A 23,250-nucleotide genomic window follows, 5' to 3' on the forward strand; every position below is an offset into this window, starting at 1 on the left:
TGTGGGGTGCGCAGCCCTCCATATGAGGAGTGCAGTGGTGCTTGTCCCTCTGCAAAACACATTCTTTATTGTGCAACGTACAATACTGCTGTTACCGGAAGTGTGGTGACTGTTCAAAAATGTCGAATTCGACCTTTATATTCATTTCGTTTGACTTTTCTTTCTTCAATATTTTGATTTTTTTGCTGTTTCATTTCGGTTATATGCCAATTCACCTTTGTACATTTTGTTTTAATGATAGTAAGCCATGTATATATATATATATATATATATATATATATATATATATATAAACACACACACACACACACACACACACACACACACACACACACACACACACACATACACACACACAAAGAAAACTAAACAAAGATGACAACCATTAGATGTTAGTACTGGAATGTTTATAAGTAGCTCAAACGAAGTACCAGAACCACTATGGCGCTAAACATAAACGGTTAACTTTAATACCATTTTTTCAGTCAGGGATGATAATGATATTATCCTAGAAATAACAACAATAATACTCTGTGTGTGAGAGTTGTCTTGGCAGTGATGACTGGAAAATCCTGTTAAGTCATGAGACGATAAGAACAATAGTGGGTGATGCTCCAGTCTTTTCTTTTAAGAACAACAAGATTTTAAAGCAAATGTTATGTAAATGGTCAGTTTTTTACAATCATGCCCATTCAAATAGGACTGGAACATTTCCTTGTGGGAACTGCACAGCCTGTAGATACATTTCCAAGCCCAAGGTTTCATAAATCCTCTCACTAGCAAATTATATGTTCTGAAGCTATATGCTGATTGTACCATGAGGAATGTAGTTTATCTTGCTCAATGTCAGCAATGTCATAGTTTCTATGTTGGTAAAACCAACGTGGATCTGACTGGTGACTAGATGCATATTGTGTTTTTATATTGCCTGGAAGACTGCATTTTGACTCAACCAGGAAGATACTTTTGATTGGATGTTAAACTCAATGAATATGAAATATGTGTAGAATGAATACACAAAGCAACAAAAATCACTTGCAGATCATTAAAGCCAATAACTCTGCTGGTGAAGCACTATTCTCTTGCGCCATAGCCAAATTATGGAACTCCCTCCCACCCACAATTACCTCCATACCATCATGCACCCACTTCAAAACTTTACTAAAAGCACACCTAAAAACATGCTGGCTATGCCCTTGCAACTCCAACTCTAATATCACCCACTCCATCCAACCACTACCTTTCTTTTCACTCCACTAACTACCTTGATTATAGCAAGCTCAGATGCTCATAAGCCTAGTACTTATTATACAGCAGGAACTTCTTATTGTAACATTTGTTAATGTCCGTTATGTACTTCACAGATAGATTCTAGTTGTCCACTGATGTACTATGTTCTTCATCTGTAAATATGTTGTAAGTAATTGCTATGTAAATTGTTAATCGCTACGTAATCCAATGTAACTACTGTCTGTTTGTTTTAACTGTGGAGCTTTTCTCCCCGGGTCTAAGCTGAAAATGGACCTACGTCCTGTCGGACACTCCCGGTCAACAAATATAAATAAATAAATAAATAACTAACTAAATAATCTAATCACCGATTGGTTTATGTCTTTGTTTGGTACCAATGATTATTGAGTTTCGGTGTGTCATTTATTGCATATTGGATGTTCATACAACAAATAGGACAGGAAATATGCATAATCAGGAAGTTATTTTAATTGGCATATTCATGGTCATTTTAACCTGACAGCTATCATTTCTGATGAACTATGTAATTCATTTGAATTTCTAAGTTGACTGGTTGCAAGAGAGTTTTTAAACAATTTTAAGATTTTTAATTGTTAGATCTGAAGAAGAATGTTACTCGAAAGTCCTAACCTTGTTTTACTAAAGTTATCCGTTTATGTTTAGTGCTGTGGTGGTTCTGGTACTTTGATTTTTGAGATATATATATATATATATATATATATATATATATATATATATATATATATATATATATAAAAACAAGAATCAAAAAGCCTTTGTAGTATTTAAAAACTTTCCCAAACCAAGAGCAGCAGACAAGGTGCTAGTTTCAGTCAAAGTTCACTTCCAACAAAGGATAATCCAACGATCAGTCAATTAGTCAATGGATCCTCAGAAAGCTGAAATACAATCGATCCTCAGACTGGGTGCACATCGTGGCAGGGGTCTGAATGAAACTGTTTCGCTCAGACCCATATTGAAAACTAGGAAGCTTAAACATTAAATTTATAGATAAATGGAATTTAATCTTGAGTTATATTTATATATATATATATATATATATATATATATATATATATATATATATACATATTTTCATGTTTTATATATATATTCTATCTTGTATCTATTCTTAATTTTATTTCTTTTACATTCATCAGTATGAAGTGATCTAGTACAGCTTTAAATCTTTATGTTTTAATTGTTTGATTGTTTAATTGATTAAGAAGTTGGCTGTTTAAATACACTGGATCAGTTACATTTTACTATGTCTGATGAAGCGGAACATTGAGTCCGCGAAAGCGCTTACATTTTAAATAAAATCTTCGTGTTTTTATTACTTGGTCTTTGGATTATCCTTTGCTGGAAGTGAACTTTGACTGAAACTAGCACCTTGTCTGCTGCTCTTGGTTTGGGAAAGTTTTTAAATATATATATATATATATATATATATATATATATATATATATATATATATTTATACATACATACATACAGTATATATATATATATATATATATATATATATATATATATATATATATGGTTCCCATTCAGAAGCCTGAAACATCATAAGCCTGAAAATCAAAATCCTGAAACCAAAAGCCTGAAAATTCAGAATCCTGAAAACTCAAAATCCTGAAAGCCCAAAATCCTGAAAGACCAAAATCCTGAAACTCAAAATCCTGAAAACACAAAATAGACATACTGATGTCATTGTGGCTTTGCTATTGTTAGCCCTGTGGTGTTAGGTCATGCGTTGGGGTCAGGTAAGTGTGCGGTTGGTTTTATTTTAGGTTAGGGGCGGTTTAAGTGAGTTAGGGTTAGAGCAGGTTAGGCATGTATGCAATAGTGACAAATATTGGGGTTAGGGGCGGTTTAAGTGAGTGAGGTTTAGGCGCTGGTCAGGTGAGTGTGCGATAGTGACGGACCTTAGGGTTAGGGTTAGGGTCAGGGTCAGTTGGTAGATATTAGTGTCTTTATAGTGACATATTAGCATTATTTGTGTTTTCAGGATTTTGAGTTTCAGGATTTTGGTCTTTCAGGATTTTGGGCTTTCAGGATTTTGAGTTTTCAGGATTCTGAATTTTCAGGCTTTTGGTTTCAGGATTTTGATTTTCAGGCTTATGATGTTTCAGGCTTCTGAATGGGAACCATATATATATATATATATATATATATATATATATATATATATATATATATATATATATATATATATTTATATGGGTGTGTGTGTTTATGTGTATATATGTATATGGATCTACTTTCAAATTTCAAATTACGAATATCCCGAATCACAAAATGTCGAGAACAAAATAGTGAAACTTCATTTTGCTAAAACCTGAAAATATAGTAACACAAAATACTGAAAATCAAAAACGAAGCTAACCTTCCAAGCCTGCACCACTATAAAACACACCAAACACTTAAAACAGACACCTATCTAACTCTTTATGCTTAAGGAGGGGGAAAAGCCCCCCTGCACCCCCTCACATCCCCTGCTAAATTAATATATCAACCTCAAGATCACACTACACAAAAGAAAATGGTGAATATAACATTTTGCACTGTACGTCAACACAATCACATACACAAATACACACAAAGACCTTCCTTACTAATATACCACTTCATAAATACAAAAAAACAACACTACCTATAACAGTTACTCCACACCTCCACTTGAAAGACAAATATATTTCATACCTAACCAAAGTTTCAGTCCATCAACACCTAATGGCTGCCGTACTGATTCCTACATATTACAACACCTTAAAGGCATACAGCACAAAATTTAACATCGCTACGGCATTCTCACACTCAATAATTTAAACATTCAGTGACATGAACTTTCGCTATTCTGGTCTTAACATTTTGAGATTAGAGATTCTGGTAATTCAAAATTTAAAAGGATATATATATATATATATATATATATATATATATATATATATATATATATATACATATATATATATATATATATGTGTGTGTGTGTGTGTGTGTGTGTGTGTGTGTGTGTGTGTGTGTGTGTGTGTGTCGGATTTATTATTCCTCCATGCAGGGCTAGGTTAGTCCTGCATGGAATTGGCCGTTTAGGAGCAGGATGGCAGGACGCCATACATATTAATGAGGCGTGCTGCCTGAGCTCCTAATCTTAGATGGAGCGTGTAAGAGTTCAGGGGGTGTGTCTGAGAACAGATCTCTTAGAATATACATGCCCCCGCAATCAAGAACAGCAGAAAGGGCTAAGAAATGAGCGAGACCGCTCATAAGTATCTGCATATCCCCAACAACAGTCCTCCTCATGTACAACAGCAAGTATGCAGAAAGAAAAATGAACAAACCCTTTTTTTTTAAATCCGATTAAAGCTAACCATAGGTGAGCGGATGTGCACATTGCTTAGCTACAGTTAATGCAGCTTAAATGGCTGAAGAGGATACCAAGGAAGATATATGCAAATGAAGCAGCATAGCAATAGTGTAGTGGGCAGAGCATTCGCCTTACGAGCAGGCATTACCAATTTGAATCCCACTGCAGCACATTCCATTTTCCATGGCAAAGTACATTATGACTAATATTTATGTTGCATAACTCACTAAATAACATATAGTAATAAACTGGAGTACTGCAGGAAATGCATATGTGAGGTGTCAGTATCATAATGAATAAAACCCTATAAGCAGGTTTAAGCACCAATAAGCAGTAGTAAGCATATTTAAGCACTAGTAAGCAGGTTTAAGCCTGTTTGCACAGAGGTAAGCAATGCGCACACAGGTTAAGCAATTTTGAAGCTAACTCTCTGTAAGCATATGTAACCGGAGGTTAGCATTGCTTACCCTCACGTAAACCCGCACAAACCCACTTACAAATGCTCAAAAGTGCCCTAATCACTCTGTTTCCAATGGCCCTTGTTCTGCCCGTCAACAAAATAAACAGCCTTGCAGGCCTTGAACCCAGGACCCTATACACTATAGTCATAGTAGTTAACCACCAGGCCATCACAGAAGTGCAGAAGACTGAGGAATCAGCAAACAAGTCTTCACCATAGTAAAATCAAACTGAACCTGGGAAAGGAATCAGTATAGAGACATATGTGCCTCAACCAACTACATAACATAAATATGTGAGCTGGGAGTACAGCAGTAAGCCCAGATGTCAGGTGTAATTATAACAGAGTGTTGAAGTCCCCAATAAAACAAAAGGACCCCATACAGTGTATGTACACATGAATCATGGATACCAGGCATACATATAAGGTGTAATGAATAATAAATCAATGCCAAAAAGGAAATATAATGCAACATCTAATATAAGCAATGCTAAGCATTGCACAGGCCAGCTTAGGAGGTGTAAGCAATGTGTAGGCTAGCTAACACAGTGTGCCCACAGGTATACCCCTTTAAACAATGCCATCCCTAGGTAAGCAGGTTTGCCCATAGTGTAGCCTTTTCAAAACTGGCCAATCATAGAAAAGTGCGGGTAATCAGCCCTACTTAAACCCAAGAGGTGGGAATACATTTCATATCTGGTTGTAGCTTCCCCTTGCTGGCACCCTGTCAGGAAGGGGAGAAGGTGTGCGCTTTTGGGTGTAGTGCTGGTGCATCCAGGAGTCCAGAGTCATGGCAGGACTCCTTGGCAAAGACCATGATCAGAGACTGCTGCATGGCCAATACTAGGGCTCCCAATATAAGGTGGAGGCCTGGAACCATCTCGCCCGTGACCTCACCAGTGCCACTGACATACCTTGAACTGGTGAGTAGGTCAGGCATCACTATGCTGACCTGAAGCAGCATAAGGGGACCAGTGGATCCAAGAGGCTAGAGCGGAAGGGGATGTCCAAGCTGTGTGTAAGTATCACCCCACTATGTGTGTAATAATTGCCAGCTCATGTATATCATGAATAGGTATGGCTAAATATTCCTCTTATGTCCCCCACAGCTGCAATGGAGCAGGCCGCAAACCAGGAGGCCCATGTCAGTCACTTGGCGAGGTTGCGATGCGAGGCAGGTCAGTAATACTCATGCATTTACTGTCATAGAAATTAAAATTAAAATTATTAGTAAATTAATTGTGTGTATAAAACCTGTATTGTTCAAGGCAAGTACTGCATACACCAGAGAATATGGCAGGAAGAGTCTCATATAGATTTATGTAAATAAAGCGTAATAGTCTGACAATAAAGTTCTAACTGCTGGACTGCATGTGTATACTCTGGTATCATATGGTAATGTAGATTTGCAATCACATAATAGTACTGTTGTATTAAGCTCTGTTACCCACACTGTGCACCTTAAATAGAATGTGTAGGAATGCCCGTATATGACTGGTGTAATCCCCAGAGGCCATTTAGTGCAACTGAGAGACAGACATAAAACAGGGAAAAGGCAGAGAACAAAACATGAATAGCACATGCAACTGAAATGTGAACTGTTATATTTTTAGCTCACACAGCCACAGTTCGAATCCTGGCAATGGGAGTAGGCTGCATACAAATCATACCCCACAACTGTACTGATATGTCCAGAATGTCCAGTAAAGTGACCCATATCTGGTGCCTGTCAACCTGTCCCCCTGTGAAATCAGTGGGATGATCCCAGATGTATAAGCAGCAAACAGGAAATACAACTGATTGACGCAAATCTATGAGAACAAAGCTGGCACACTAGCAACTCCCCAAAACCATATAAAAGTAAGAAGCCACATATGTCCCATTTACACCCCCATGTTGTCAAGCTGTGGCCAGAGTGTGTACAGCAACAGAGTGAGATGTATGTGCATATTAGTAAGGTGTAATCTAGTACTGTGTGTGGCAACATTCAGAGAATGCTAACAAACAGTTCTCCCACAGGTCTGTCGGATACCAACACTCTACCCAGAAATACAAGAATGTTACCCTGTACTGGTACTGTTTCCATTGGTATTGTATGGCATTGTGACTGATGCAGTTGCTTTGAATAACAAGGTAGTAGTCATCACTGTTGCCCACACTGTCCTACAAAATATAACTGCCTAGGATATCTGTATAGGAGTGTTGTAATACAAGGTCAGAATGCCAAAGCACAGGAGAATTATAAGACAGAAAGCAGATAGGAGATATACAGCAATATCTAAATAGCACACATGACTCTTATGGACAGTCTTTAAGATGTAGCAGGCACAGCCATGGTCTGAATCCTGGGAGTGGAAGTATGCTGCATACAGAATCATACCCCACAACTCTACAGATAAGACCAGGATGTCCAGTATATGGGCCCATATCTGCTGCCTGACCCCGTGACACCTGGGAAGTCTGTGGGTGATCCCAGATGTTTAGCCAGCCAACAGGTAATACAAGTTATTGTCAAACATCTATGAGAACAAACCTGTCACTGTAGCAACTTCTGAAACTGTAAGGAGAGGAATAAGCCAGGTATGTCCTATCTACACCCCCATGTTGTCAAGCTGTGAGCAGAGTGCATATAGTAACAGAGTGTGATGTATGTGCATAATACTAATGTATAATCTGGAACTTTGTGTGGCAACAATCAGGTAGTGATAACAATCAGTGCTCCTCCAGGTACATCAGATATGAACACTGTGCTGAGAAATAAAACCCTTCATACCCAGTACTGGTACTGTTTGCTCTGGTATTGTATGGAATAGTGAGTGTTGCAGTTTCTCTGAATAATAAAGTATCACTGATCATCATCACCCACACTGTGCTACATAATATAGCTGTGTATATGTGTATGTCAAGTCAATAAAGGTTGAAGAGGGCAATAGTCTAGATATGTCCCAGTATACCTGCTTGTGGTCAAGACATGGCCAGATTCTGTGCAGAAAGAGTTGGATAGCTATGTGCACAACATCAACCTGGAATCTGGGAGTATATGTAGAAACAGTTAGTGTTAACAAACATTTCCTCCACAGGTATACCAGGTAAGAGGTGTATACTGCAGGTAAAACCAGTTAATGTATAACGATGACAACAGCCATATCACTGTCCAAACTAAGGCTATAGGGTAGTGTAGTAATACTTGTAAGGTACAGATAACAGCACTGACTAGGAAAGTAATGTGGACTACAGGAATATACTAGTTGTTAATTGACATCTTTAATCCCCCGCCCACCATATCTCCAACAATAAACTACATACCCACTCCAACTGGTATGTAATGTTGCCAATGTTCTGATTCTGCCATATTGGTTAATAAATATTTATATTTGTTTCAATGCATGTGCTATATTGAACTATTCCTACATTGTTGGCATGGTGTCATCAATGTACCTGCATGCTGTTGTTATTACCACTGTGGTCCCATATATGCATGTGTTCTGCTTGCTATGTAACTGTTCCATATCTGGTGTCAGAGTTAATGGGAATATCTATGCATGCTGTTATACCAAACCCTGGAATGTGTTGACTATTACTAACCCACATATGATGATAAAATCTAAACACTATAGCATGTTTGGGAAGGCTGGTCCCAGCAGACCCACCTGTCCCACCTCAGATGGCCATGGCAATGGGCACCAGCATGTCTGGGATTCAACCCGGGACCTCCTCATCTGTTGGTCCTGCATAACCTTCGGGTGGAACTGCCTCAGGGGATGGGGCTCGCCTCCCCTGGGAGCAGGCATGGACAGGAACCTGTCACCCGTCACCAGGTCCAGGTTGTGGTGCATAGAGAGCTCAACCAGCAGCTTGGTGATCTTCTACGCCAGCTCGAGGGCTGCATGTAGCGACTAGAGCATCAGTCTGGCTCTGCAACTCAGCCCCCAGCACAGCCACCATTGGGGCTGTGAATGTGCAGTGGTGACTGCCCATGGGTGAGGACCTCAGTCCCACTGTTTCCACTTGGGGGTTCATGAGCTTCTGATTTCTCAGCACCCCTCCCCATCAAGGTGTTTACCCCTCTCATGTGTCATATACCACCCCTGTATGCATCTTGTTTTTCTTGCCTGTTAACCTACCCAGCCTGCCTCCCCACATATATCTACTACCCCTACCCAACATCCCACTCTCACCTTAAAAAAAATAAAAAAGGGCAATCTGTTCCCAAAAAAAAAATACGCCCCATACATAGCTGTCCATTTTGCACGTGTCCACTGGACACATGTAATCAGGTCTAATTGGCATCACAACATATTATTGTTGTCCTCACCCCTCTCTCAGGGCTTTGAGTGTCCAAATCTACCTCCAAATTCAGTGTAAATGCACAGCTGTTGCTGTAGATGAAATGGTCAGCTATGGACCTTCCCTACACCCTTCCTGCACATCCCTAGCTATTTTTCCTACTGTCTTTCCCTCTCTGTGCCCCTTTTTCAGCACTTTCCTATCAACACATTTTTCTTTTCTTTTAAAGAAATTAGCACTGGGGTAAGTGAGAGTAAGCACTTTTAAGCAGCAGTAAGCAGGTTTAAGCCTGTTTGCACAGGGGTAAGCAATGCCTACACAGGTTAAGTAATTTAGAAGCTAACTGAGTATAAGAAACTGTAACCGTAAGTTAGCAGTGCTTACCTCCGCGCAAACCCACCTATAACTGCTCAAATGTGCCTTAATCACGCTGTAGACAATGGCCCTTGTTCTGCCCAGCAACAAAATAAATAGCTTCTGTAAGGCTCAAACCCAGAACCCTGCACACCATAGCCAAAGGGATTTACCACTCAGCCATGTCAGATATAAATAAGCCTTTTGTTTTCACAAGCATATCATCCAGCCCAGTCATTCAACAGTACAGGGAACGTATTCCAACATGTATGTGTGTGTGTGTGTGTGTAAAGATATTATCTAAATAGATATAATATATCTATATATGTAGATATAGATATAATATAAAATATATATATATATATATATATATATATATATATATATATATATATATATATAAATGTAAACATATATACATACAAAAGCATACATCTATAGATATGTATGTCTATATCTATATGTCTACATATATGCAGCAAGTTATATATGTAAGCAGATATATGTATCGACATAGGTATATTTGGACATACATCTGTAGATAACAATGGGAACATAACATAAATATATATGTCCACATGCACCATTACTGGGGTTGAGAGGCCCCAAACAACATACATCTTGTACGATTAGGTATGCCCCCACAGTCAAACACGTCTGCCCTGCAATACACTGCCAATTGTTGCAGTCCTGATACCCAGGACATGACACAACATGGGCAATAGATGTTAACAGTACTCCATCCCACCTGTATGATGTCAGGCTGGTATCAGTAACATATCATGCAGTACAGTCTGGCTCCCATAGGGAATATAAAATGTGGTAGCAATCAACATCCCTAGGATCATATACACAGACACATATATGCAGATATATATATATATATATATATATATATATATATATATATATATATATATATATATGTAACTACACATACACACGCAAAGCTATGAATGGTAAGATACATATGTAGAAGGTGCACACAATATGGAACAGCCACTATTCCTACAGTTACCACCTTACCAACTGGAGACTGTATGAGCCACCCATACAAATGGCAATCATTGCCTGCAACATATACCCACAGAGAGATCAAAGGATATAACACCACGCACAGGTTTGCATAAATGGGAAACCTGTGTTTGTATATTATTATAGCTGTATATGCCATGTCATATAGTTGTTTAGACATGGACATCCATATAAATTGAGTAATGCAACTGTGAAACAGTTATACTAATACAGTAGCCTGGAAATTTTAACAAATGTTGCTGTCCAGGCCAAGGCCATCAAGTAGTACAATAGTAAAGACAGACTGGGCCACAGGATACCAAACAATCAACAGTAAGTAATGCAGATGTATAGTTCAGCAGCCTCTATCTACACTCTGTAGACAAGCCCTAGGGGGTAAAGACCTCACTTGACACAATGGGATGTAACTGTTACATAACAAGGCATAACTGACACCATCACAAGCACACTGACAAACAGAACAGTCTGTATGGCAGGTGGCAGTAGGCCTGCATTTACCCAAGGGGGATTGTATGGTTATGTACATCAATATACCTTAAGGCAGCTCACCCCTGATGGTCTTCAGGATTGCGGGCTTTCAGGATTCTGTAGCGCTTATATATATATATATATATATATATATATATATATATATATATATATATATATATATATATATATAGATAGATAGATATATGTATATATAGATAGATATATGTATATATATAGATAGATATATGTATATGTATAGATAGATAGATAGATGTATGTATGGCTATATATATATGCATCTATATATCTATGTGTACAGATATGCCTAGTTATGTTGGTATATATGTAGATATCAATAACTATATGCGCATACATATCTATTCTGATATACCTACTACTGTCAATATGTATGTAGATATCCATACGTGTATGTGCATATGTATCTCTATCTGTATATGTGTAGACTTATATTGCTCTGTATATGTATATATTTGGGTATTTATATGTATATCTATGTACATATACATATCCATCTATATATGTCGATATGCATATGTGTATGTCTATATAGATATCTGGATAATTATATGTACATATATCTTCACTATATGTCCTGTACATGGAGTGTAGCCCTACCTCAGCCCCTATTGTCCCAACTTCGTAGTGCAAGGGGATGTCAGGTTTGTATAGCAGGTATATTTGTAGACTATTCTTATTGTAATAGGGAGTATCTTCACAGACATGGTATGTGTGGGAGGACACATCTGCATTTAACATGTGCACCATTGGCTACTGACAGACATCCTAAGGACATCATAGTACAGTACCGCTGCTAACACATAATGCTCCTGTGGACTACAGCAGAGATAATGACCAATATATGTGGACAGTCTGACACACTCTGGACAGTCCAGAGGTATACACATAACCCCTTAGTGCAAGACATGTGGAACAGTCCAGACAATGTGGATGTTTACAGCCATGTAGATGGGTATAACATGTAAATGGCTATAACATGTAACTGCTGGTATACATGTACCCTCATAGGTTATGCATTCACACATCCCTGTCTGTTCTGCCACATAATATCCACTGGTACAGAGGTGCCTTGGCCACATACTACCCACTAGATATTGACATACATCTGTACAGCATCCCACTGCCCTGTCTTACATACATAACTGTTATGGTGGCCTGGCAGCAGTACATCTGGCAAGTATCTGGACATTACATCTCACTGGGTAAGTACACTAAGCTGCTAGGCATGTAACAAAGCACTGTGCAGGCTACAGGCAGACCGGCTCAACACTGGCCTACATTTCCTATGGGGGAATGGATATGTACCTGCATATATAACAGGGTCTACAAGCATGCCATGGCACATAGTAACATACACCTGTGTGAAAGTGCATAACCACAACCAATGTGAACACAGCCACAGGCACATATGGTATGCTAGCATAGTATTACAGTATATGGACGATTTGTTCAACACCAACCTCATATGTGCCACTCACACACTAACCCTAAATATACTGGTCCGCTACACAGTGTGGCCCAATGACTGTATGTGGTATTGGACGTGTGCGTGCATGTCCCTACTAACATGTAAGCAGATTGGGTAACATACAATGGAGCAGCATGTAAGATCAGATAGAACAGGACCAAGAACAATGACATCTACCACAGTCGGTACACAGGCTAAGGTACATATTAACAATACACACACTGCCGACAATCACCATAAGTACACAGACCTCAGTACTGTACACACAACCACAGAATGTCCAGGTTATGTCATCATATATAACCCCTACTATACATAACATGTGCAGCAGTCTGATATGTCACTGGCTTGTTATTAGATATGATGTCACTAATTATGGTGTACAGCACATATGCACCCCTTGCTGCATGACATATATACAAAGGTTGACAGGGTTGTGGCTGGAGGCACATACACAGGGCCAATATTGACATGTTGTTGTGATAACCTCATACATTTACTGTTGTAACAGCATTTGTTGCAACATATGTCCTATGAGGGATATGAAGTCAGTAACTCTTACGGCTGTCACCATCTACAGACTGCAATCCTCACACTACCTTCTGCAGTTCACAGATAGGTGCTCTGTGGTTAATACCTGAAATAAAAGGCACCACACACTGGCCAGTCTGTAGATGACTCTACAGATGGGTGTTTCCTCATAAACATAGCACTGACATGGCAGGTATTAAAACATGTAGGACAACCATATCCACACACACCCTGTTAAACCAACATTACTCTAAATGTAGTATAGCAGCACTTATAGTCTGTAGTCATTCGGACACATCTCCCTCCTGTGTGTTGGCCTGCTTCCACACTGTATGTTGTTAGAGATAAATCCCCAATCCATCTTAGATGCTGTTTGCCAAACAACAGATCAAGTTCCTGCTCACAGTGAATGAAAGGCAAAACACCAAAACGATGTTCCTAGATATTGGAGGTCGTTTCCATGCAACTGGCTATAGGAATGTTACCACAGCTGTTCCACATGCAATCAGCTACAGGAGGGCTGCAATTCATGCAGAGGCCATCAGCTGATCCTGAGCATCACTTAAAATACACATGCTGCTGCCTAAGCAAAGTAGGTGTAAGTCTCCACATCCACCAGAGATGGAGTGAGAAAGGCAGACAGAGGCAAAGAAAAGCCAGAGAGGGGTGGAAGAGTAAAACATAAACACTTTTGTGTCACACACCTACCAGTACAGGGTATCAAACCCCTGATGACTATGTAGTGCTATCACATGTCTATGCAGTTATTGGATACTCTACATAGGTTACATGTTGATGATCCCTCAGAACGTATATGTGATGGTGAGTGACATCTGCAACAGGGATATGGTAGCTATGCAGTAGGTGTAGCACACATGCCTGTCCACATGAACTGGTGTCAGCGTCAACACAGCCACATTCTCACAGGGACACACAAAGATTGACATGCTTGGCAGGGCCAGTATTACAACTCATCACTAGTGGGCTTGCCACAACACAGTATTGTGCAGGTATCACATGCACCACAGGGGTCATATGGAGGTTATATGTAGAAAGGGTATATGGAGGTGTCTGACATCAGACAGCATGCTACAGTATGCCAATAGGGGTTGTAGTGAGTGTGAATATGGTCATACGCATCATACAACACACACACAGACACAGGTAACAGTACTGACATGCATGGGTGCACTGATTCATGGGTGACGGTGCCAGACGGCTATACAAGGCTAGGTGATGGATATACCTTGGGATCAGGCCACATGACAATGGTCTGCATTGTGGCTCAAGGGTGTAGTATCTGGAGTTGCCCACACAGGTGGGTATTGTATTCTCCATCCAGTCAACTGGGTGACTATTGCGTGTGGCCAATGCTGTGCATTGCTTGCCATGTATGTGGTCCTTAGTCCATGATATGGACAGTGACTGGGATGTGCACACCTCCCACATGCAAATACAGTAACATGTGGAACTGTACCTGGGGTGTCTGGCCCATGATGTGTACAGAGATTGTTATCATCAGATGTGCCAGTCCTGGCCTCATTGGCGGGAACTGTTAATTGACAGCAGGTTGACCCTGCACCTACATTGATAGCATGATACTGGTATTCCCTGGTGTTAGTGACATCTTTCCATACAGAGCTAGTGTTTCAGGCATGGTATGTCCTTTGTGGGTCACATTTGATGGCACCACTGGTGTTGCAGGTGTCCACTGGGGAACATGGGGCGGTGCACTGTCAACATTTACATGCCTATTGGACTGATGGACAGGGCACCATGCCATCTGTAGCCCACTGCAATCACACCATGGTTACTATCAATGGGCAATATGCAGGGTAATACCAACATAGCGGCTGTTGCCTAGACAAGTGTGTGTGTGCATCAGACATGGGTTGAGAGTGTTCCCTGGTAATACAAGGGTTGCTAACGTTGTTCAGATGGCATTGATGTCACATTTATGGGCATGAATCTGCACCCCAGCCTCACGGCTATTTCACATCTGTTATCCCTGTACGGTGGGCATTGTGATATATACATGAGCCACCATATAAGAAGTTTGCAAAACCCACTCCACATTGAGTCCAGTTGTTACACACTCACCTCCACACAGGATACAAATGACAAACACAGACACACACACACACCTGTCATGTTTGGGATTAGAATTCCTACCTAACTAGTACATTACATTATAGCACTATGCAGTTATAGGATGCTTCACAGAGATTACTGGAATACTTTTTTCCACAAAGGTGTATTTCACAGTGAATTAAATCAGCAGGATTTCCAAAGTAGGGCATTTGAATTGTACAGTGACTAGACTAAAATGCACTGCTTCCTACACAGACATAGAAACACACACAAAGCATCCACAACTGTCATGTGTGGGAATAGAACTCCTACCAGAGTTCTATATTACACTACACCATGATTATGTTATGGGACACACCACAGGGATTGCGGAAGGTGTATTTCACAGTGAATGACATCGGCAGGATTGCCAAAGTAAGGCATTTGAATTGTACTGAGTGTGACTAGCCTAAAAAGCATTGCTCCTTACACAGGCAGACACACACGCACACACACACACACACACACACACACACACACACACACACACACACACACACACACACACACACACACACACACACACACACGCAGTTACCATGTCAGGGATTTAAACCTCTACTGAACTATTTTATCACACAACAGCAGTACACAGTTATAGTATGCACTACAGAGATTACTAGGCTACAGTTTTTCCAAAGGTGTATTTCAAGGTGGATGACATCAGCAGCCTTGCCAAAGTAGGGCATTTGAATTGAAGGGCATGTGACTAGTCTAAAAATCATTGCCCTCTATAGCACTATGGAGATTACTGGGCTACAGCTGTCTCAGAGGTGTATTTCAAGGTGGATGAAATCAGCAGCCTTGCCAAAGTAGGGCATTTGAAATGTAGTGTGTTTCACTAGCATAAAAAGCATTGCTCTCTACACAGACAGACACACACACTTGCCCAGTCTGGGATTAGAATTCCTACCAAACTATTTTATCACACTTCAATAATACACAGTTATGGGACATGCTACAGAGATTATGGGGCTACAACCTTCCCAGAGGTGTATTTCAAGGTGGATGACATCAGCAGTCTTGCCAGAGTAGGGCATTTGAATTGTAGTGTGTGTGACTAGCCTAAAAAGCATCACACTCTGCACAGACACACACACACACACACACACACACACACACACACACACACACACACACACACACACACACACAAACACACACACACTTACCAAGGCTGGGATTAGAACTCCTACATAACTATTTTATCATACTACAGCAGTTATGGGAATGCGCTACGGAGATTACTTGGTTACAACCTTCCCAGAGGTGTATTTCTAGCTGGATGACATCAGCAGCCTTACCAAAGTAGGGCATTTGAATTGTAGGGAGTGTGACTACCCTAAAAAGCATTGCTCCCTACACAGACAGAGACATACATGCACACACACAGTTGCCATGTCTGGAATTGGAACTCCTGCCTAACTAGTTTATCACACTACATCAGTACACAGTTACAGATAATGCCATGGAGATTACTGGGCTGCAACTTTCTCAAAAGTGTATTTCACAGTGGATGACCTCAGCAGGCTTTTCATAGTAGGGCTATGGGGAGGGCAGTGTGGGTGCATGGGCCATAACCCATTCATCTAGAGGTTGACACACCACATGCAGGCACACGCAGGGTCATATTCCACAGGTACATGTATACAGCTGCTAGATGACTACTTGCTTGTACAGTCATGTTGCACAGCTAGCACTTGCACCACACAGTCTTTAATGTTGACAGATACCTGTAGCTAGTATCTACAGTGAGTGACAGCTGAACCTCATGTGGTTGTGGCCCTTTGGCTGTGTGCTGGGTGGGACAGGCCTGGATGGCTCCTTGCCACAGTCATCATTTTCCACACATCTACATATGTCTACTTTTGGCCTTATTATAGTGTGTTGTCCTTAGATATATGTTTGTATTCCTATCCACTGTGCGTGCAAAACATGAGTGGTGCATACTGAGGAGTGTCTGCACTAACATCTGCGACTGCCAGATATGTCTGGTCCACTGGTGTTTGCAGACATGGCCTTCATTTGTTTAAGTGTGTGAGCATGCCCAGTATGCCCAAATGTACTGAATGTGTGAATCAAGTCCAGGTAGTTTGTACTGCAGTGCAGACCTTTGTGTTGTACACCTACAGGTAGCATGCTGTTCTGTAGGGTGTCCGTCGATCATTTGGCAATATGGGGACAAACTGTGCAGGGGATAGTGTGCACTGTATGTGATTGTGTCTGTGCTGCTTCAGCTGCATGGCATGGTGTTAGCAGAGATATTCAGATGTGTACTGTTATACACAGTGATGCTTTCTGTCCTAATGTACTGGACATTCTTGCTCACAGTGATGTCTTAGGGGACAAGGGTGACTGCAGCTGTGTCTGGTATTGTGGGCAGACGCCTATGTATTCATGGTAAGTTATGCCAATCTGGAAGGGGAGCTGCAGACACTTGGTGCTGGGTTTGTGTATCTGGTTCAACACTTTGGTACAGTGCTGGCAGAGGATCCCATACCTGTATGCCCATCAACATGACAGTATGGACTTATCTTGCTGTGGCGATGCCTCACAGCTGCACAGATTGACACAGGTTAGCCGGGGGCAGGGGCCATGGGTCAGGACATTTACCCTATTGTGGTGTACAGGCAGGTGTGTAGCCACCCATATATGTGTTTGCAGCCAGGGATAGTTTGTGCACACAACTTGGTGTCAGACCCTGCACATTCCATGCTCCCACCCCCCCTCTGTTATTCTACTCTCTTCCATACATTATGCATACATTGTCTGATACTTTCCCTAAAGGTATCACCCCATCACAGGTGTATGTTAGTGTTGGTCCACAGTTCATGCTGTGGGACATGGTGGACATGTTACTGTGGTTTGTCCACATGGCCTTCCATATGGCTTATGTGGAGTGTGTTATGTTGTTATTTGGGTGTCCATGACATAACATGCATTGGCAGTACATGTAAGACACATGCCTTTGGCAGATGCCTGTGGGGCATTAGGTGTTGCTGCATGCCAGATGTGGCAGGTCATTGCATTCTGTCAGTCTTACAGTCCCAGACCACCATACAGTATATTCCCCTGGGGTGACAGGGTAGGTGGGATAGGTGTTCATGCCAATACCTTCTAACAGTCTTGCTCAGGTGGTATGGATCCTGGCAGGGTGCTGCCTACAGCTAGGGACACACCTGCATGGGACACCTGCACTGCATGCTGCAGTCTTCCTCTATTGCCATATACAGGTTGGGTCTTACTGTATCCATTCCCCACAGCAGGGATATGACCAGAGAGGTGCCTGTGGGTGGTGTTTGCATGAGCTCGGTGCATGTGTGCTATGGACACTACTTGCATCTGACACACAGATATGTATTGGACATTCCAGTTATGCTTGCATGTGCAGGTACATCAACTGTTTCCCAATACATCAGTCCTACCTCCTTTGTGATCTGCGAGTGTTTGGGCAGACAACACCAGTATCCCCTACTACAGGACCAGATAATGTGATGCATACCTGTATGTACTTTTCCAAGGGTGTGTCCATTTCGCAGTGACACAATATATACTGTATGTCTGGGGTACTTTCCCCTGTGTACTGCTTGTATATCTAGCCCAACAACCAAGCCATGTCAGTCTTTCAGATGGCGACACATATTACCACCATACATTTACAATGGCTAACTGCTAGCTTGTGTTATACTGATGGGTATTGTGTATGGCACTGCAGTTGTGAGGACTTGTCCCTGTCATCAGCGGTAGTGGGCAATGGCCACCAGGCTTACCTCAACATGCATACATACTGACCGCTCTCACATGATATGAGACACACACCAACCTAGCACACACATACCTGCATATTATGCAAATGCTACAACCTATCCTGCTACCTTGGCCACCTCTGTGCATCTGTGCTCCACTGGTATTATAGCTACAAATACATGTTACTACATTTCTACATAGGGTTGTGGGTGGAAAACCTGACTATTTTTACATTTCTACACAGGATTGGGGGGGCACACCTGACTCTTTCTGCATTCCTACACAGGATTGGGGGCACACCTGAATATTTCTACATTTCTACACAGGATTGGGGGGCACATCCCACTGTTTCTGCATTCCTACACAGGATTGGGGGGCACACCTGACTATTTCTACATTTCTACATAGGATGGGGGGCACACCTAACTATTTCTACATTTCTACACAGGATTGGGGGGGGCACACCTGACTGCTTCTGCATTCCTACACAGGAATGGGGGGCACACCTGAATATTTCTAAATTTCTACACAGGTTTGGGGGGCACACCTGACTGTTACTATATTTTTACGTAGGATGGGGCACACCTGAATATTTCTACATTTCTACACAGGATTCGGGGGCACACCTGACTGTTACTACATTTCTACGTAAGATGGGGGCACACCTGACTATTTCTACATTTCTACACAGGATTGGGGGGACACACCTGACTGTTATTACATTATTATGTAGGATGAGGGGCACACCTGACACTTGTACACATTTGCTATGACTGTACTGGTATGTCAGGTACTCCATTTCATTCTGTATTCTAACCTATCATGCTGACTACAGGCATATAAGTGTACTACAGATCTTAGCTTTGATTGACCTACATTTTAGTTTCTCACTTCCTACCCTTCAGAACTAACATCTACTGCCTGACCTGCTGTAGTCTGTTTATGTAGGCCCGGGGGGGGGGGGTTACCCATAGGCATCATTCAGAGGCCATAGCACAGCCATTGTTTGTGTTTGTCTACACCTGTCCTGCTGGCTGTGACTGTTGTTGGGTATGTGAACCCCCCTGACTGGCATGTGTGAGTCACTTACCTTGTGGGTGTCCCAGTACTGAGGGTGGTGATGCAGGGCTGCCTATGTCAGATGCACGTTGTGCACTCCACAGGTAGTGCCATGTTTGGCATCCCTTTTACTATATGTGTGAGTCATAGAGAGGTGTTATTCCCTGGGTCCCTCCTGTGTCAGTGCATGTGCTATGTGTTGCCTCTTTGCCAAGGCCATGGCATATTGGGCATGCCTCCTTCTACCTACTGGGGCAGGCTCAGGTTGTTACTCCTCTGAGTTGCTCTGTGCCTGTGCAGACCTTGGCAATGGTGGGGGGCTGTGTGGCCCTGCCCCATGCTGTGCCTGCTGCAGTTGTTTCAGCAGGATCATATTGTGTAGCATGGCACAAACAATGAAAATGTGGGTACATATAGCTTGTGAGTACTGCAAGGCTCCACCGGATGTGTCCAGGCACTGGAACCGTGACTTGAGCATCCCAGACACATGCTCTACTATAATTCTGGTCTGTGCGTGTGCCTCATTATGGAGTTCTTATTCAGGTGTGTGCGCATTTCTGATGGGTGTCATCAGCTACGGCTCCAGTGTGTATCCAGCATCCCCCACTAGGTGACCATGAGGGATGTCCCCACTGGCACATCTCTGGTACAGCTGCATCAGATGCCAGATGTCAGAATCATGATAGCTTCCAGGGCAGCCAGCATACGCATTCATTATTATGCCCTGGGCATTGCACATGACCTGGCAGTTGATGGAGGGGAATTCCTTGCAGTTGATGTAGACCCTACCCCACTCACCAGGTGGTGCTTTGATGGATATGTGCGTGCAGTCTATAGCACCCACTACCTTAGTGTATTCTGCTATTTGGTTGAACAGTTGCATATTGCTGGCCAATGCATCACGGGTGTTGGGGAAATATACGTGCTCAAAGACATGTGTTGATATGGCATCCAGGAACTGGTGGAGTACCCTGGATGCTGATGCCTGTGAGTTCCCTATCATATACCAAGTTGGCCTTTGGAAGGCACCTGTAGCTAGTATTCTTAGGCTTACTGGTATGGGTTCCCCTCTGTTAGTTTTGTGTGTCAGGTGTGGCCGGCACAGCCCAACAATTTGCTGTAGGAAGTCCCTATCCACCCTATAGCACTTCACTAGCTCCAGCTCATGTAGCCCCTAGTAGGTTACCCTTGGTCTGTACACTCTTCTCTGTCTTCTCACTGTGGGTTGGTTGACAGCATTCACATCCTCACCACCCTCAGCCTCTTCCACAAGTTGTTGTATGATAGCTATTGCAGCCCCTATCATTTTGTTGTTTTGTTTGTTAAACGTTTCCTGCTTTTATACACCAGTGGTGTACAGTGTGGAAAAAAAACAGAGGGGAAGGTGTTTGCATAGTTTATAGTAGTGTTCTGGGCTGGTCTGGTCTGCTGCCTGTGTAATTGGCTGATTCTGATACATTTTACCTGCTAGCTATGCTAGTTCTCCTAGATTACCTTCCTACTGCTGTTTTCCCTTCTGATTGCCTTCCTGTTTAAGCCCAGGTGTGCACCACGCAAACACAGTGCTCGAATGTGCACAGAGATGCTACTTCCTGGTTTAACTTTTTTTTTCCCTTTAAAACCCGATGCGTGGCATGCACACCCGCTAAAGCAATGTAAAGAGGTTTATGTAGACTCAGACACACCGCCTTGATTAGCCATGCTTAGCTAGGAGCAAACCTGAACTACAGGGCTCCTATCCTCTTATAGTATGCCTGACACACCCTCCTATGATGTCAGCTAACTCCTAGGCTTGCATCAAACTATTCCAGCTCTTACACTGTTGGGACCTGACTAGCATGCCTGGGGAAACTGAGATTCACTATCATTCCCCTCATTTGCAAAGGATTTCCTGCTAATGCATAGCTACATGTCTCACACTGAGCCTCCCCTCTTAGCAGCCACTACTCACTGGCCATGTTGTCTTCTGCCTGCCACTGACTTTAATGGCAGAATAGTGATTTTAGTTAGAATACTTATTTTAGGTTTATTTTCTTATTTCCCCCCCGATCCCGTTTGCGCACCCTCTGCCCTACGCTTAAACAGCCAAGATCAGCTAAAAAAAATAAAAGTTGATTTTTTTTATTTTTTAAGCTGTTTTCAATGCCAATGCCTTATACTTGGCCATTGGCATGCTTCGTGACTGATATGCACCCTTTATTTGAAGCTGTCATGGCACCGTTTTGGAATTTGCAGAAATGTACTCGGTTACTAACCGAGTACATTTCTGCAGATTACACTAGCCCTGCATGGCCGGTTTCCAGCTTCTTGGATCACAAATTTACCTCATTTGCATGGATTTCACCTGCAAATGAGGTAATTTGCATACAGGGGCTTAGTCCATGCAAGACTTGTGCAGGAGCACTCATGCACGCCCCTGCAGGCTATTCCTGGATAGCACGGCAGACATATTGCCTACTGGAGCTCCTGCACTAATCCTGCACACCGTGCAGGGCTTGCAGAATCTGTGTGTGTGTGTTTGTGTGTGTGTTTGCATGTAGATATATATAATTTTTGTGTGTGTATTTTATATATATATATATATATATATATATATATATATATTGTATATGGGATCACTATGGAATACCAAAATTCCACAATCCTGAGGCTCTGAATCTCGAGGACCAGAATCTTCAGATTGCGGATTCCCAAAACTTAAAAAAAAAAAAAAAAAGTAAAACATACAACAGACTATTCTAACGTGTATGCAGGGGGGCAAGCCCCCTTGCACCCCCCAAACCCCCTGTAACGTAAATATACCAACTCCGGGATTGCACTAAAGTGGAGTGAATGGCAAAGTTCCCATTCTGCACTGTATGGTAATCCCCATTCACTACGTTTGAGGTTCCACAATCTTGAGATTCTGGTCCTCGGGATTCAGAAGTTCCGGATTGTGGAATTTTGGCATTTCGTAGTGATCCTTTATATATATAATTGCATTATTAAAGGAAGAAAACTGAAAAAAAGGAAAATTATAAATGGTAGAACAAAAAACAGAGC

This window comes from Protopterus annectens, chromosome 1.part2, assembly GCF_019279795.1.
Source record: "Protopterus annectens isolate FY-2018-M chromosome 1.part2, PAN1.0, whole genome shotgun sequence".
NCBI classification, from domain to species: domain Eukaryota; kingdom Metazoa; phylum Chordata; order Ceratodontiformes; family Protopteridae; genus Protopterus; species Protopterus annectens.